This window comes from Canis lupus, chromosome 22 (assembly GCF_011100685.1).
Source record: "Canis lupus familiaris isolate Mischka breed German Shepherd chromosome 22, alternate assembly UU_Cfam_GSD_1.0, whole genome shotgun sequence".
NCBI classification, from domain to species: Eukaryota; Metazoa; Chordata; class Mammalia; order Carnivora; family Canidae; genus Canis; species Canis lupus.
The window spans coordinates 55787321-55802983 of record NC_049243.1 but is presented as its reverse complement, the minus strand read 5'-3'; the positions used below and the strand labels follow the sequence as shown (position 1 = coordinate 55802983).

The following is a 15663-nucleotide window of genomic DNA, read 5'->3' as shown; positions in this document are numbered from 1 at the left end:
TGACATGTTATCAACGCATCCACTCCAATTAAGGGTATTTCCCTCATCCTCTTATTTTATACCCTTTTAAGAAAAAGACCATAGATATGAGGCTCCTGCAAGATTTTCCCCTGGTCATCAGGGAAGGGCCTCCTACTATCAGATAGGGAAGATGGGACACCCTGATGCCCAGCAGATAGGAAAAAGTGCAGCTGTAGCAAAAAGTCTGCATACATTTGAGGGGGGAAAAAGGCATTTAAATGAGTATTAGAAATATGCATTTTTAAAAGACTACAGTATCTATCCGGGAAAACACTTAAGTTCTATAAATAAATCACAGTGCTTATCCAGGGAAGCAAAATCCAAGGCTCTCATTGTTAGTTTTTCAACTTAGAATACATGGCATGAAGATTGCTCAGCTGTCAAGGGGCTGGTTTTTGTTTTTGTTTTTGTTTTTGTTTTGTCAACATTGGAATAGCTCTGGTTTTCCTAAAACTAGTTTCTAATCTAACATTGGTTTTTAATCAGTGTTCATTTACTCAGATCTCTGCTCTTTCCCATTCCTGAACTTTCTGTTCAGAATGCCTTCTGATTTTCTATCTCTTACATTCAAATGCTTCCCTAGAAGCAGCTGCAAGCATCTCGCCAGTTCATTGCAGACTGTTTAATATCTCTGTCGAGTAACTCATTACCTCAAAATTTAGGGGCTTCAAATAATATTTATTATCTCACTGTGTGCCTGCCTCGGGTCCATGCCTGTGAGGCCTCATCACGTGATGGAAAGATTAGAACAAGAAGTGGCTGGAATAAAGGGCCATTAAGGCTCCTCCCAACCACAAGAGATTACTGTAAGAAGACATCTGCACTAAATGCTTTTTTTGCATTCTCAAGGAGCTTATTTATCTTTGAGAAGAGAAGCTTTGTCTTTCTAGTTCATGTCCCACTTCTGTGGAAGCAGAAGTCAGCATCTATTCAAGCTTATAGATCCTGGGCAGCAGAAGGTACAGATTAAAGCCAGGGCAACATGAGGCAAATGGGTTCGGCACATCAGAAGGTTGAGCGAAATAATTCCTTCATTCAAAATATTTATTGAATACCTTCCATGTGCCAGATTTGTGTTAATTATTGGGAACTGTCCCGGAAGGTAGTTGAAATTTTAATAGCAAGATACCCTCATCTGCCTGAAACTAGGTGAGGGACACAGAAGGATCCAGGCAGAGCTTCTTAATTAATCTTGCAAATTTCAGACATGTGATAGGCTGACATCTTGGTCAAGGTTAATCATGATAGTAGGAATATTTAATATCTGACACGGATGTGGAAAGTCTTCCCTGGACATTCAGTGATGGGACACAGAGGAGCTGTCTTATGTTGCGCTGCTAGAAGCAGAGCCTGAGGAGAGGATCTTGGTTTAAGAGGTTGGTTTAGTGATCTTGGGAGAAGGGGAGCACAGGAAGCAGGATAGAGCAGGAAGAAAGCAAAGCAAGAACGTGGTTTCCTGGAGACGGGAGACAAGCTCCAGTCAGGTCCCACAGGGAGGCTCGGGGTTTTGTTCTACTGTGAGGAAGGGGCACTGATTTCTATCCCTGGGCCATTCATTCCATCACTGGCCACAGTCCATGTGGATTTAGCAACACAACTATCACTTATGACCTTAATGACACTGGGTCCAAGGGTGAGGTGGAAGCACAAGCCTACCTACTGAGTATATTCAAGAGAGAACGGGAAGTGAAAAACTGCAAGCAGCGGGTATGGACACCTCTTCTGAGAAGTATAGCAGCAAGTGAAAGCAGAGACGATGGTCGTGGCTGGGGAGGCACGTGGCTCAGAGGTCTTCTTCCAATGAACAAAATTACATTGTATTTCTATATTGATAGGGATAATCTAATAGAGTGCGAAAGCGATGATGCTGAGAGAGAGGAGAGCTGAGGGGGACAAAGGGGAAAGAAGGCAGTGCACAGGTGGAGGGCGTGGCCCTGGTGCGGATAGGGCATCTGGAGGAACTGGGTGAGAGACAGCCTACCAGAGTGGGTGGCCACGGTGATGGGGCGGCTGTTGGCTTTGCTCTGGACCAGAAAGCATGGTCATGAGTAGACAGCGATGCTCATGGGGGCCTGAGGAAGAGACAAAAAGTGGTGGAGGTCTGAGGAGAGAAGGGAGAGGAAATAGGGACCTAGACAGTGAGGAGGACGAGGAAAATTGGAGGTCATGGATAACTTCCCTAATGCAGGTAGATTTTGAATTGATTTGAAATTCTCTGGGGAGACGGTCTGACACTAACGACTTCTCATACTCTTTCTGTGTCATAGTGTGACCTTTATTTCTGCTACTTTCCTGTTCTCTAGCCAGAACTTCCAAGACACAGATTCATGTTGGCTTTTGTCTCCTAAATATCTCTCATTCTACTTCGTGCTCTTCATCTCAACTCCTAGCATTTTAGGACAAGCTGGCATTTCTTCTTCTTTTTTTTTTTTTATTAAAAGTTTTATTTATTTATTCATGAGAGACAGAGAGAGAGAGGCACAGAGACACAGGCAGAGGGAGAAGCAGGCTCCCTGTGGAGAGCCTGATATGGGACTCAATCCCAGGACACCAGGAACACAACCCAAGCCCAAGGCAGATGCTCAACCACTGAGATACCCAGGTGCCCTGTGTCTTTTTTTTTTTTTTTTTTTTTTTTAGTGTATGTGCTGCTGAAGCGAGAACCAGTTTGTTGTCTTTTCTTACCGAATAATGAGAGTTCTTTTTATCCTGTAGTATCCATGATATTGTATGTATTGTACATAACTTCAGCCACTTCATGTCTTGCATTTATGCCTTCTTTATGGCATCTTTTTATGAACAAATGTCCTTAATTTTAATGTAGTCCAATTTATCAATCTTGTATTTTATAATAAATGGTCTTTGTGACTTGTTTAAAAAAAATCCTTGCTTACCTCGAGGCCATAAATATCTTCCATATTTCTCTTCATGTTTCACAATTTTGCCTTTTACAACTAAGCTTTAATTTAGCAATTGAATGCAGATGAGGCAGGTGGTCTAGCTGAAATACCAAGATTGGAATTTATAAGTCCAATCACATGCTTACATTGTAGGGTCTGAAGTTAATCATCAATGGCCTCATCCTACAGCAAGAAAATAACACGGCTCAGAAGATTTGATATCTTTCCACCAGCATCACTGTTATCCTCTTATGTCACCATTTCCCCATTGAGTTATGTACTGCCACTTTGCTCTTCATTTCTTCTTTCCTCTCAAATATTCCATCTTGATCACTTTTTTCTGCCTTTAGGCTTCCAGTGGCAGTTTCCCCATCCTTGAAAATGTTTCCACTGTCTCCCTTGCTCCTAAAAGATATTTTCACCGGCCTACAATTTCAGGGTGATGGTTATTCCTTGACAATACCACTTCTCTGTCCTCTGGCCTTTGTTGCTGTTGAGGAATCATCTGAAACTCCAACTGCTACTTTATTAAAAACAATGTGTCTTTTTTTCTTCTGGTTCTTCTTTAAAATATGTTTTTCTCTTTGTCATTGCTGTTCTGGTTTTTCTATAATGTGTCCAGATGTGGATTTCTTTTTATTTATGGGGTTTGTATGTATTAGGTATTTGTGTGTGTGTGTATATAAATATAAATATAAGTATAAATATAAATATAAATAAATAAAATATATATATATATATATATATATATATATAGAGAGAGAGAGAGAGAGAGAGAGAGAGAGGGAGAAGATGCTTTATGGGAAGTTCTTAGTAAATATGTCTCCCGATACTCTTATTCTTCACTGTTTCCCTCCCCATTACTTCTGCAGCTCCAATTAAACATATATTAAGTGTCTCAATGTACCCTGCACTTCTTTCCTTCTCTTTCATATTTTATAAGAAATGGGAGCAGGCATTAATGGAGCAAAGTAGGAAGGTATAAGAGTGTTTCAGAGGGAAGAGTATGTGTTACTTGAGCAAAGCCCACAGGAAGCTTGCATGGCCGATGCTCACAGAGAGAAGGGACAGGTAGGAGATGAAGCAAAGACATGGTGGGGAAGGTTGTTGAGGGTTTGTGGTCAAAAGTGGGGACGATTGCAGGATTTAAAGTCATGGCAGCAGGATCATATCTGTGTGTGGAGAAACTCACTCAGCTTTTGGAAGACAGAATGGACCAGACGAAGGCCAGACAGAAGTCAAGAGACTAACTATGAGGCTATCGTGGTGTCTAGGCAAGCAATGACAGCTTGGGGTGCCTGGATGGCTCAGTGATTGAGTGTCTGCCTTCAGGTCAGGTTGTGATCTGGGGTCCTGAGATCGGGCTCCCGACAGGGAGTCTGACTATACTAAGGTTATTAAGAGTACAGAGGAGTGGAAATCCTCCTGGAATGCTTTGGGCAATGTACTTTGAATAACTACCTTCAGGAGAAAATGGAACTATCTAGTTAGCCTGAGAATGGAGAGACTTACTACCCACCATGTAAATTCCTAGAGATTCTCTTGTAGTAAGTTACATACAATAATATTCATAGCAACATGTTTTGTATTAGCAATAAAAGTGGATAAAACTGGAAACAACATAAATATCCTTTAACTGTATAAAAGATAGTTTGAATATATTCATGTAATGCCATACTATACTTTGAACATAATTCAGCTTCCCACATCAACACAATAGAAATTCGATAATGTTGTGGGGATAAAAAAAGAAACCCAAAACAAAAAAGAAAACTAGCTTAGGATGCATACAATAATATGTCCTATAAAGCAGACAAACTAGAAAATGTATAATGTAGTTTAGGGAAGACATACCATGCTGGGAAAACCATAAAGAAAGAGATGATTATCACAGAGACCAGAAAAGTGGTTATTTCCATGGGGGCAGGGGTATGTAATTCAGGAACTGATCACACAGTGGATGTTCTAGTTTAGACACAGGATTCTAAACCTATTTTATATTTGCATAAATAACACATTTACATATAAACAATACATTTATGTTTTATGTACTCTCACAGGCCTGCTCTATTTCATAATATATCTCAGGTTTTAAAAAGCGAAAAGCAAATATCAATTGAATATAGCTACTCAAATGAAGAGCTACAGTAGCTCACACAGACAACATTTTTCAGGAAGTTTTGCTATGAGACAGAGCAGAGCAGTGGTGTTGTAACCAGTAGAGTAGGACAGGTCAATAATAGGCCCTTTTTCTCTTTTTAAAAAGATTTTATTTATTTATTCATGAAAGACACACAGAGAGAGGCAGAGACATAGGTGGAGGGAGAAGCAGGGTCCCTGATGCAGGACTCGATCTCAAGACCCCAGGATCATGACCTGAGCCAAAGGCAGATGATTAACCACCTGGGTGCCCTTATAGGTCCTTTTAAAAATTTTATTTATTTATTTGAGACACAGAGAGAGAGAGAGAGAATGAAAGAGAGAGAACATGAGTGAGAGGGGAGGGGCAGAGGGAGAAGCAGACTCCCTGCTGAGCAGGGATCCCTGGACCCTGAGATCATGACCAGAGGGGAAGGCAGATGCTTAACCCACTGAGCCACCCAGGCTCCAAAGATGGGAAACCAAACAGCCCGTGCTAAGGTGCCTCTGGGAATGAGCCTGTAAAGCAGAAGCAGGAGGTGATACCTAGCAGAGACAGACTAGCCTCAGGCAGCAGAAGCCTACCACCGGCAGATGGGATGGGGAGGAGCCTGCCCTTCCAGAACAGCATGGATGTCTCACTTTTACAACAGTGTGTAGGGCCAGACAGGTGTGGGAAGGAAAGGAAGGAAAGGAAGGAAGGAAGGAAAGATGAGGGGTTGCCCATCTCATTACTCAGAAGTCAAAGGCTAGTGGCTTCTTCTGTGGAGAGGCAAGTGGAGAGGAGGGGATATAAGAATTTCAAGAAGTGTTAGGAAAGTGGGAAACATTTTGCAGAGTGTGGCAGAACCATGAGGGAGTGCTGCGTGCCCACGTGGGGCTTGTGGTCATGAGCGATCACTGACCCCTCCAGCCCGGTGTATAATTCTCCCAGATGACTTGTAACCTCCGGCAGGTGGAGGTGCAGAAGAGCTGGAGGGCTGGGTCCAGGGGTTCACCAGGGTCACACTCAGGCTGGCCGGAAGGAGGCTCTTCAGTTGGTAATGTTCCCCAAAGTCCACTCCCGTATTTTTCTATTACTGTTTCTTGGGACCCCAGCTACCAGAGCCCTACTCTCCCCAGTGACCTCTAGGTCACCATGCCCTCTCCACCTAGCATTGTGTCACTCACCAAGACATCAGGGTTTCACTTACTTAACATCTGATACTAAGTTACTGAACGTTAGGGGGAAAAAAAAAAGGCATTCACTGTCACTAGTCACCAAACACATAGAAGTTAATGGAAAGGGAAAACCCAGTGTGTGGCAACCAGTTTGAAAACATAAACCAGAGAATGCCCAGCGTGGTTAGGAGTCAAATGAAACAAACACTTTCATGTGCAGCTGGTGGGAAGACAAAAGCTTTGCGGGGCGATCTTGCGAGAACTTTGGAAATCTTTAAAAATGTTCCCCCTCTGGGATCCGTGGGTGGCGCAGCGGTTTGGCGCCTGCCTTTGGCCCACGGCGCGATCCTGGAGACTCGGGATAGAATCTCATGTCAGGCTCCTGGTGCATGGAGCCTGCTTCTCCCTCTGCCTGTGTCTCTGCCTCTCTCTCTCTCTGTATGACTATCATAAATTTAAAAAAAATTAAAAAAAAATGTTCCCCCTTTAATTTAGTAACTTCTAGAAATCGTCACTCTGCAAATACATTGGGACATATATAAATATTTCACATCAGGTTCACTCTATTCTTTTAAATAGTAAAGAATTATAAACAGCACAGACGCCCAAGCAACCTAAATAAGAGATCTGCTAAATGTATTATGGCCCACTTGTCTTTTCTTTGCAGCCATCAAGAATAATCATCTAGGTGTGTATTTATTGACACAAATAATACCCACGTATATTTAAGAATAAAGAGGAGCTGCAAAACAACATACAGTTTCTATTTTAGTTAAAAATACGTTTATGTTATTGCTGAGGTCTATCCCCACAGGGCTTCTTCTGTGGATGTCTCTACAGTGTTGGGAATGCCTCAGTTTCCTTTACTCCCTCAGAGAAGTTCCCCTGAAAGGATTGCGGACTCACGTTGACAACTGTGAACCAAACAAAAGTTCTTTTCAAAAGGGCTATTTTGAAGATTATGATTCTGACTTTGGCAGAACTAAGGTGATTGGCAGCGGAAGGCATTCCAGGTAAAATTCCTTAAATAAAAATATGACTTTAAATTATACACACACACACACACACACACACACATATTTAGGTGTTATCTAAATAGAAAAAAGAAACTCTAGCACTATCTGCGCAACTCTGAGGCAAATCTAAGATTATTTCAAAATAAAACTGCCAAAGAGAAACAACAGACCTGCCGGGCAGATGAGCTCCATAAAGTGAAACCCTGGACGGCTCAGCGCGGCTCAGACGCCCGGCCCCAGGGCCTGTCATCTGGGGAGAGCCGCGGCCCCCCGACCGCGGAGGTGACTGCCCCCAGGTCTGCCACGCTCTCGGGCAATCTGGCGAAATAAACAGAATTCTCCTTGCGGCCTGGAAGTGAGATCAAATACGACCCTGACGGCTGGACACAGAAAACACGGTAACTCCCAGCAGAACGACGGCTGGCGGCCACGCACTCGCGCTAAGCCCCCGGGGAGCGCAGGCTGGGCGGCGGGGCGATGCGGCCGCGGGGACAGGGGCAGGGGCAGGGGCCAGGGGCAGGGGCCAGGGGCCAGGGGCAGGGGCAGGGGCCAGGGGCCAGGGGCAGGGGCCAGGGCCAGGGGCAGGGGCCAGGGGCCAGGGGCAGGGGCCAGGGGCCAGGAGCCAGGGGCCAGGGGCCAGGGGACAAGGGCCAGGGGCCAGGGGCAGGGGCCAGGGGCCAGGGGACAAGGGCCAGGGGCCAGGGGCCAGGGGCAGGGGCCAGGGGCCAGGGACCAGGGGACAAGGGCCGGGGCCAGGGGCCAGGGGCAGGGGCCAGGGGCCAGGGACCAGGGGACAAGGGCCGGGGGCAGGGGCCAGGGGCCAGGGGCAGGGGCCAGGGGCCAGGAGCCAGGGGCCAGGGGCCAGGGGACAAGGGCCAGGGGCCAGGGGCAGGGGCCAGGGGCCAGGGGACAAGGGCCAGGGGCCAGGGGCCAGGGGCAGGGGCCAGGGGCCAGGGACCAGGGGACAAGGGCCGGGGCCAGGGGCCAGGGGCCAGGAGCCAGGGGCCAGGGGCTAGCGGTGGCAGCGACGGAAGGGCCAGGCACCGCGACGCCGCAGGGCGAAAGGACGGGACGCTGCCGCTGAGAAAAACAGAAGTGAGAGCGGGGCCCTTGCAGAAACACTGGGAGAGGGAAGGGAGGCACGGCTCGGAGGGTGCACACGGCTGGCACCACGCACACACACACACACACACGGCTGGCACCACGCACACACACACGGCTCGCACCACGCACAGTCACACACATGGTTGCACCACGCACACACACACACACAGCTCGTACCACGCAAATACACACACACAGCTCGCACCACGCACACACACACAGGGCTCACACCAGGCACACACACACACACACACAGGGCTAGCAACACGCACACACAAACACACGGCTGGCAACATGCACACACACACGGCTCGCACTTGCACACATACACACATGGCTCGCACAACGCACACACACACGGCTCGTACCACGCACGCACACACACGGCTGGCACCACTCACAGACACACACATGGTCGCACCACACACACACACACACAGCTCGCACCACGCAAATACACACACACGGCTCGCACCACGCATGCACAGACACGGCTCGCACACACACACACACACACAGGGCTCGCACCATGCACACACACACACACACTGCTGGCACTGCACACACACAAACAGAGCTCGCACCATGTGCACACACACGCGGCTCGCACCACGCAAATACACACACACGGCTCGCACCACGCAAATACACACACACAGCTCGCACCACGCACACACACACACACAGGGCTCGCACCACGCACACACACACACTGCTCGCACCACGCACACACACGGCTGGAACCACGCACACACACACACACACACACACACGGCTGGCACCACGCACACACACAAGGCTCGCACCATGCACAGTCACACACACGGCTCATACCACGCGCGCACACACACAGGGCTCGCACCACACACACACACACACACACGGCTCTCACCATGCACACCCACACACAGGGCTAGCACCACACCTGCACACACACACACACACACGGCTGGCACCGCACACACACACACAGCTCGCACCACGCAAATACACACACACGGCTCGCACCACGCAAATACACACACACAGCTCGCACCACGCACACACACACACACAGGGCTCGCACCACGCACACACACGGCTGGAACCACGCACACACACACACACACACGGCTGGCACCACGCACACACACAAGGCTCGCACCATGCACAGTCACACACACGGCTCATACCACGCGCACACACACAGGGCTCGCACCACGCACACACACACACACGGCTCTCACCATGCACACCCACACACAGGGCTAGCACCACACCTGCACACACACACACACACACGGCTGGCACCGCACACTCACACACACACAGCTCACACCACGTGCGCACACACGAGGCTCGCACCACGCACACACACACACACAGCTTGCACCACGCCTGCACACACACACACGGCTGGCACCATGCACACACACACGGCTCGCACCTGCACACACACACACACGGCTCGCACCACGCACACACACACACACACAGCTCGCACCACGCACACACACGGCTGGAACCACACACACGGCTGGCACCACGCACACACACAAGGCTCGCACCACGCACAGTCACACACACGGCTCGTACCACGTGTGCACACACACAGGGCTCGCACCACGCACACTCACACACGGTTCGCACCACGCACACACACACACACGGCTTGCACCACGCTTGCACACACACACGGTTCGCACCATGCAAATATACACACACGGCTCGCACCACGCACACACAGGGCTCGCACCACGCACACACAGACACACGGCTGGCACCATGCACACACACACGGCTCGCACCACGCACACACATGGCTCGTACCACGCACGCACACACACACACGGCCCGTACCCCGCACACACACACACACACGGCTCGCACCACGCACACACACGGCTCGTACCACACACGCACACACACACACACACAGCCCGCACCATGCACACACACACACACACGGCTGGCACCACGCACACACACACACAGCTCGCACCACGTGCGCACACACGCGGCTCGCACCACGCACACACATAGGGCTCGCACCACGCACACACACACACACGGCTCTCACCATGCACACACACACAGGGCTCGCACCACACCTGCACACACACACACGGCTGGCACCGCACACACACACACAGCTCACACCACGTGCACTCACACGCGGCTCGCACCACGCACACACACACGGCTCACACCACGTGTGCACACACACGGCTCGCACCACGCACACACACACGGCTCACACCACGTGTGCACACACACGGCTCGCACCACGCACACACACACGGCTCGCACCACGCACACACACACACACGTTTCGCACCACGCACACACACACATAGCTTGCACCACGTGTGCACACACATGGCTCGCAGGATGCACAAACACACACACGGCTCGCACCACGCACACACACACACACACGGCTCGCACCACGCACACACACACACATATAGCTCGCACCATGTGCGCACACACACGGCTCGCAGGTTGTACAAACACACACACGGCTTGCATCACACACACACATGGCTCGCACCACCCACACACAAGGCTCGCACCACACACACACACACACACGGCTCACCCCATGCACACACACACACGGCTCCCACCATGCACACACACACAGCTTGCACCACACACACACACACACACACGGCTCGCACCCGCACACACACACGGCTCACACCACCCACACACGGCTCGCACCATGCACACACACACACAGGGCTCGCACCACACCTGCACACACACACACACACTGCTGGCACCGCACACACACAGAGCTCGCACCACGTGCACATACACGCGGCTCACACCACGCCTGCACACACACACGGCTCGCACCACGTGTGCACACACACGGCTCGCACCACGCACACACACACACGGCTCACACCACGTGTGCACACACACGGCTCGCACCACGCACACACACACGGCTCGCACCACGCACACACACACACACACGTTTCGCACCACGCACACACACCCACACACAGGGCTAGCACCACACCTGCACACACACACACACGGCTGGCACCATGCACACACACACACGGCTCGCACCACACACACACACACACACGGCTCGCACCATGCACGCACACACACACGGCTCATACCACACCCACACACACGCCTCGCACCACGCACACACAGAGCTTTCACCACGCACACACACACGACATGCACCACACACACACCCCACACAATATACACACTACATACATATACACCACACACACAACTTACACACATGCAAACATACCCCACATACTGCATACAACATACACACCACACAATCCACATACAAGCACATACAACACAATATATACAACACATACCACACCCACACCCACACATACCCCCCCACAACATAAACCACACACTACACCCACATACAAACACACAAAACAGACACAATACACACACCACACACAACATATACAACATACACACCATTTATACCACATACTCCACACACAATACACACACACTACAGTACATATGCCACATACACATAATACACACCAAACACCAAACATAACATACACCCTACATACATACAATAGACACAATACACACAACATACACAATACACATAACACGCACAATGCATACACTCACATACAGCACACACATCAAATGCATAAAGTAAAAGTAAACACCTAATTCCCTGATCCAAAGTAAGTTATATTATGGACAAATTGCATTTGGTTGTAATGTAACTTAATTTATTCATATTTCTGTCATAAGGTATTTGTCTGCATCTGCCATGTTCCCACACCTCCCTCCTCTCTGCGGGTCTGTGCCTCCTGCAGAGTCTGTGACAAGAGAAGAAACCAGCAGAGTGACTGTTTTTACTGTCAACCGTTCCTCCTCTCTCGGCCCAGACTTGTCTCATCTGCTACCACACCTGCCACTTCCCCTGGCTTGCTTCCTCTGAAGTCCCCTTCTAGAAATACCAAGATTCCAGATCTGCCCTTCTCCTAACTCAGCTAGTTACTATTTGGCCTCCATTTTCCTGCTTCTAAAAATGCTCTGATCACTCACTCAATATTGTTCCCTCTCCTATTCTATTTGTTTTTGTGTTTATCACTTATACCTTCTTTTTTTTTTTTTTTAAGATTTTATTTATTTACTCATGAGAGACACGCAGAGAGGCAGAGACACAGAGGGAGAAGCAGGTTCCTCACAGGGAGCCTGATGTGGGACTCAATCCCAGGACCCTGGGATCATGCCCTGAGCCAAAGGCAGCCGCTCAACTGTTGAGCCACCCAGGCGTCCCACCTTCTCATTAAAATGTGACTTTTCTGTCATTCTATTGGAGTTTGGGAGGTTAAGGACTGTTAATGACCTATGCTGACTTCTCAGTGTTTAAACAAAGTCTCTGAACTAAGTTGTAAATGTGGAAATGACAAAGGGGTCTGGGTAATAGTAATGATTAAACTTATTTCCTCTCATCTGAGATAAAGTTTTGCTTTTATTCCAACCTTGAAGTTTTTCCCAATAAATGTACACAAAAGTATTAACTTGCATATCCACCCCCACCCACAGCCCAGTCCACTGCAGAGCTTCTGAGACCAACCAAGGAGAACCACATTTCAAATAAAATGATCTCAGACTCTTGGCAGTAGGAGTGCCCAGCATGATATACAGTCTGTTTAGGCAGAAATAATAATAACTTTCCACACAGATATAAATTGACTCTAAGCATGCATGACTTTGCATTTTAATCCTCTCACTATCCAGTGGAACCAACTTTCATTAAACAAACTTAAGCCATGGAAAGAAAAGTCACTTATTTAAAAATGAGCTGGAGTCCCTACTCATCCAAACAAATAAGAAAATCATAGACTTAAATTTCTGATAGCATCTGGTTTTGCTGCAGCCTTCAGACACCACACAGGTGAATCTTTAAAGTAGTGTTTCCTGCAGATGAATCCTTAAAGTGAAACTTTCTGCCATTTGCCAGGCTTTCTAAGGGTGAAGTGACTGTCAGCCTTCAAATGCCACCGATACTACATTCTTACTCATATACTTCACACCTTCCTCCCTTACCCACTGCCCTCCATCCCTTCTGCAAACACACACCACATTCAGCAATACCAGAAAGAAGGTGCTGATGAGCCCATGACATTTGTTTTAGTGGTGCTGCTGAGAGGAAACGCAGTTTTTTGTTTTGTTTTTTTTTTTTTAAAGCAGAATTAGTGTGAGAAAGGGGTATTGTAGAGAGTTTCCAAGGAATTGGAAGGGGAAACAAAACAGAACTTCAATCTTTTTTTGAAAAGATGATGGACTTAGGGACACCTGGGTGGCTCAGTTGGTTAAGCATCTGTCTTTGGCTCAGCTCATGATCTCAGGCTCCCTACTCAGCAGAGTCTGCTTCTCCCTCTCCTCTGATGCTCCCTCTCCTCCTTCTCTCTCTCTCTCCTTCAAATAAATAAATAAAATTATAAAAAAAAAGAAAAGAAAAAATAATGGACTTAGATGAGGACTCAGCATTCCCCATCATGGAACTCTGAGAGCAGAATGACTTCTGAGGTCAGGAGCCTTGTCCTTCCTGACATTGCTCTGTCTGCTGAGTCCAGGATGCATTTTTGTTGTGTGAATAAATAGAACTAGTAAAGGGAAAATAGTTAAGTAACAAGCCTGTCTATATGGTCTGAAATAGTATGTAGTTTTAAAAAATGACTTAAATCTCTATGCACTGGCAGGCAAAAAAACTCTAAGACACATATATGGTTAAGTTAAAAAGTTAAACAAAAATATGTATTTGATAAACAGAAGTAAAGTTCCAGAGGCCCATGCACCGGATATAATAAATGTTATCTCTGGAAACAGAAAGGCCAAGAAGACCATGTTTCATCCTCGTTATTTCAATATTTCTTTTTTTTTTTTTTATTTCAATATTTCTAACAAGAGGGCATTCACGTATTACTTGGGTAGAAAAATAAATGTTTCCAGTTGCCAACTGATGTTTTTAGGTTTTGTGTACTTGTGGTAAGTTTTCATATTTTTATTCATTTTTTCAATTTCCTGTTTGCTTCTCATTTTTTTTACTTTACCTTTTTTAAAATTAGTTGTTAGTAATTCCCACTTGTTGATAACATATTTTTACTGCAACAAGTAATGTGTCTAATTTTTTGTTGTGATCTTATGTAATAAACACACACCTATTCACAAAAATTGAACTATACTATTTTTTTAAAGATTTTATTTATTTATTCACGAGAGACACACAGAGAGAGGCAGAGTCATAGGCAGAGAGAGAAGCAGGGTCCCTCTGGGGAGCCCGATGCAGAATTGATCCCAGGACCCCAGGATCACGACCTGAGCCATCCAGGTGCCCCTAAATATACTATTTTCAATCTGCATACCTTTAAAGTAAATACTAGATATTTTCGTGTATCATACTTCTATGTCAGTATTCATAATGACTTCGTCCTATTCCTTTGCACAGATATACTAAAATCCTATAATCTCTTATATTTAGATATTTGTGTTATAGTCTACTTTTAAAAATAAAATGCTAAGAAGTACAAGTTTGGGTTTAATTAGATCATTTTTTTAAAAAAAAGCTATAGTAGTGTCAGTTATTACCCAGGAAAGTTGCACTAATTTAAATTTGTAGTGTATATGAATTCATGTTCCCCTATCAATATAAGGAATCACTTTAGCATTAAAAAAAACCCTTTGCTATATGATAAGAGAGAAATAAAATCATGTTGTTTTAATGTATCATTCTTTAGGTATAAATAAAAAATGTTAATATTTGTCTTTAATTCTTTAGGGCAGTACTTGTTCATGGATATTCATTTTACCTAGTGGGTTTTCATTTTTCTTATTGATTTATAAGTTTTCATTATATACTAAGGTTATGAGGTCACAACATATATTGAAATATTTTTTACCAGGTCCTATAACTTTAAACATTGTCTCTCTCTCTTTTTTTCTTTTGTTCATAAGAAGCTCTAAGTTCTTATTTATTAAAATTAAGTAATATGTTCCCTTATTGATTTTTCCTTAGGGTCATTTTTTTTCCTTAGGGTCATTTTTAAACCATAACCCAAAATTTACAAGTAAGAAAATATAAATTCTCAAAGCACTAGCATAGTTTTGATTTTTACCTTTAAATATTTAAGATATAAATAAAAAAATATGCCAGTGTGCACAAAACATAAGAACATGAATTTAAAACCTAAAGACTTTAATTCTCCTGGAATCACTTACTTAATTTATATGCAAACAGGAAGTGAAATTTATTTTTTCCCTACATGGTTAATTATCCTGATACCAGTAAATAAATATCATTTATTTAT

The 15663-nt window shown here is 46.3% G+C and overlaps 1 protein-coding gene across 12 annotated transcripts in view; it reads right to left on the bottom strand.

Moving 5' to 3' along the window:
• LOC111091708 overlaps window positions 1-15663 on the bottom strand; it is an 82817-nt gene that overhangs the window by 50592 nt on the left and 16562 nt on the right. Inside the window, exon 4 of one of the 12 annotated variants that reach the window (XR_005376575.1) lies at window positions 7408-7555. The exons of the other annotated variants lie outside the window; for them this stretch is intronic. The gene's annotated coding sequence lies outside the window, so the exon portion shown is untranslated. The remainder of the gene's footprint in view (window positions 1-7407; window positions 7556-15663) is intronic. 12 annotated transcript variants of the gene reach the window in all.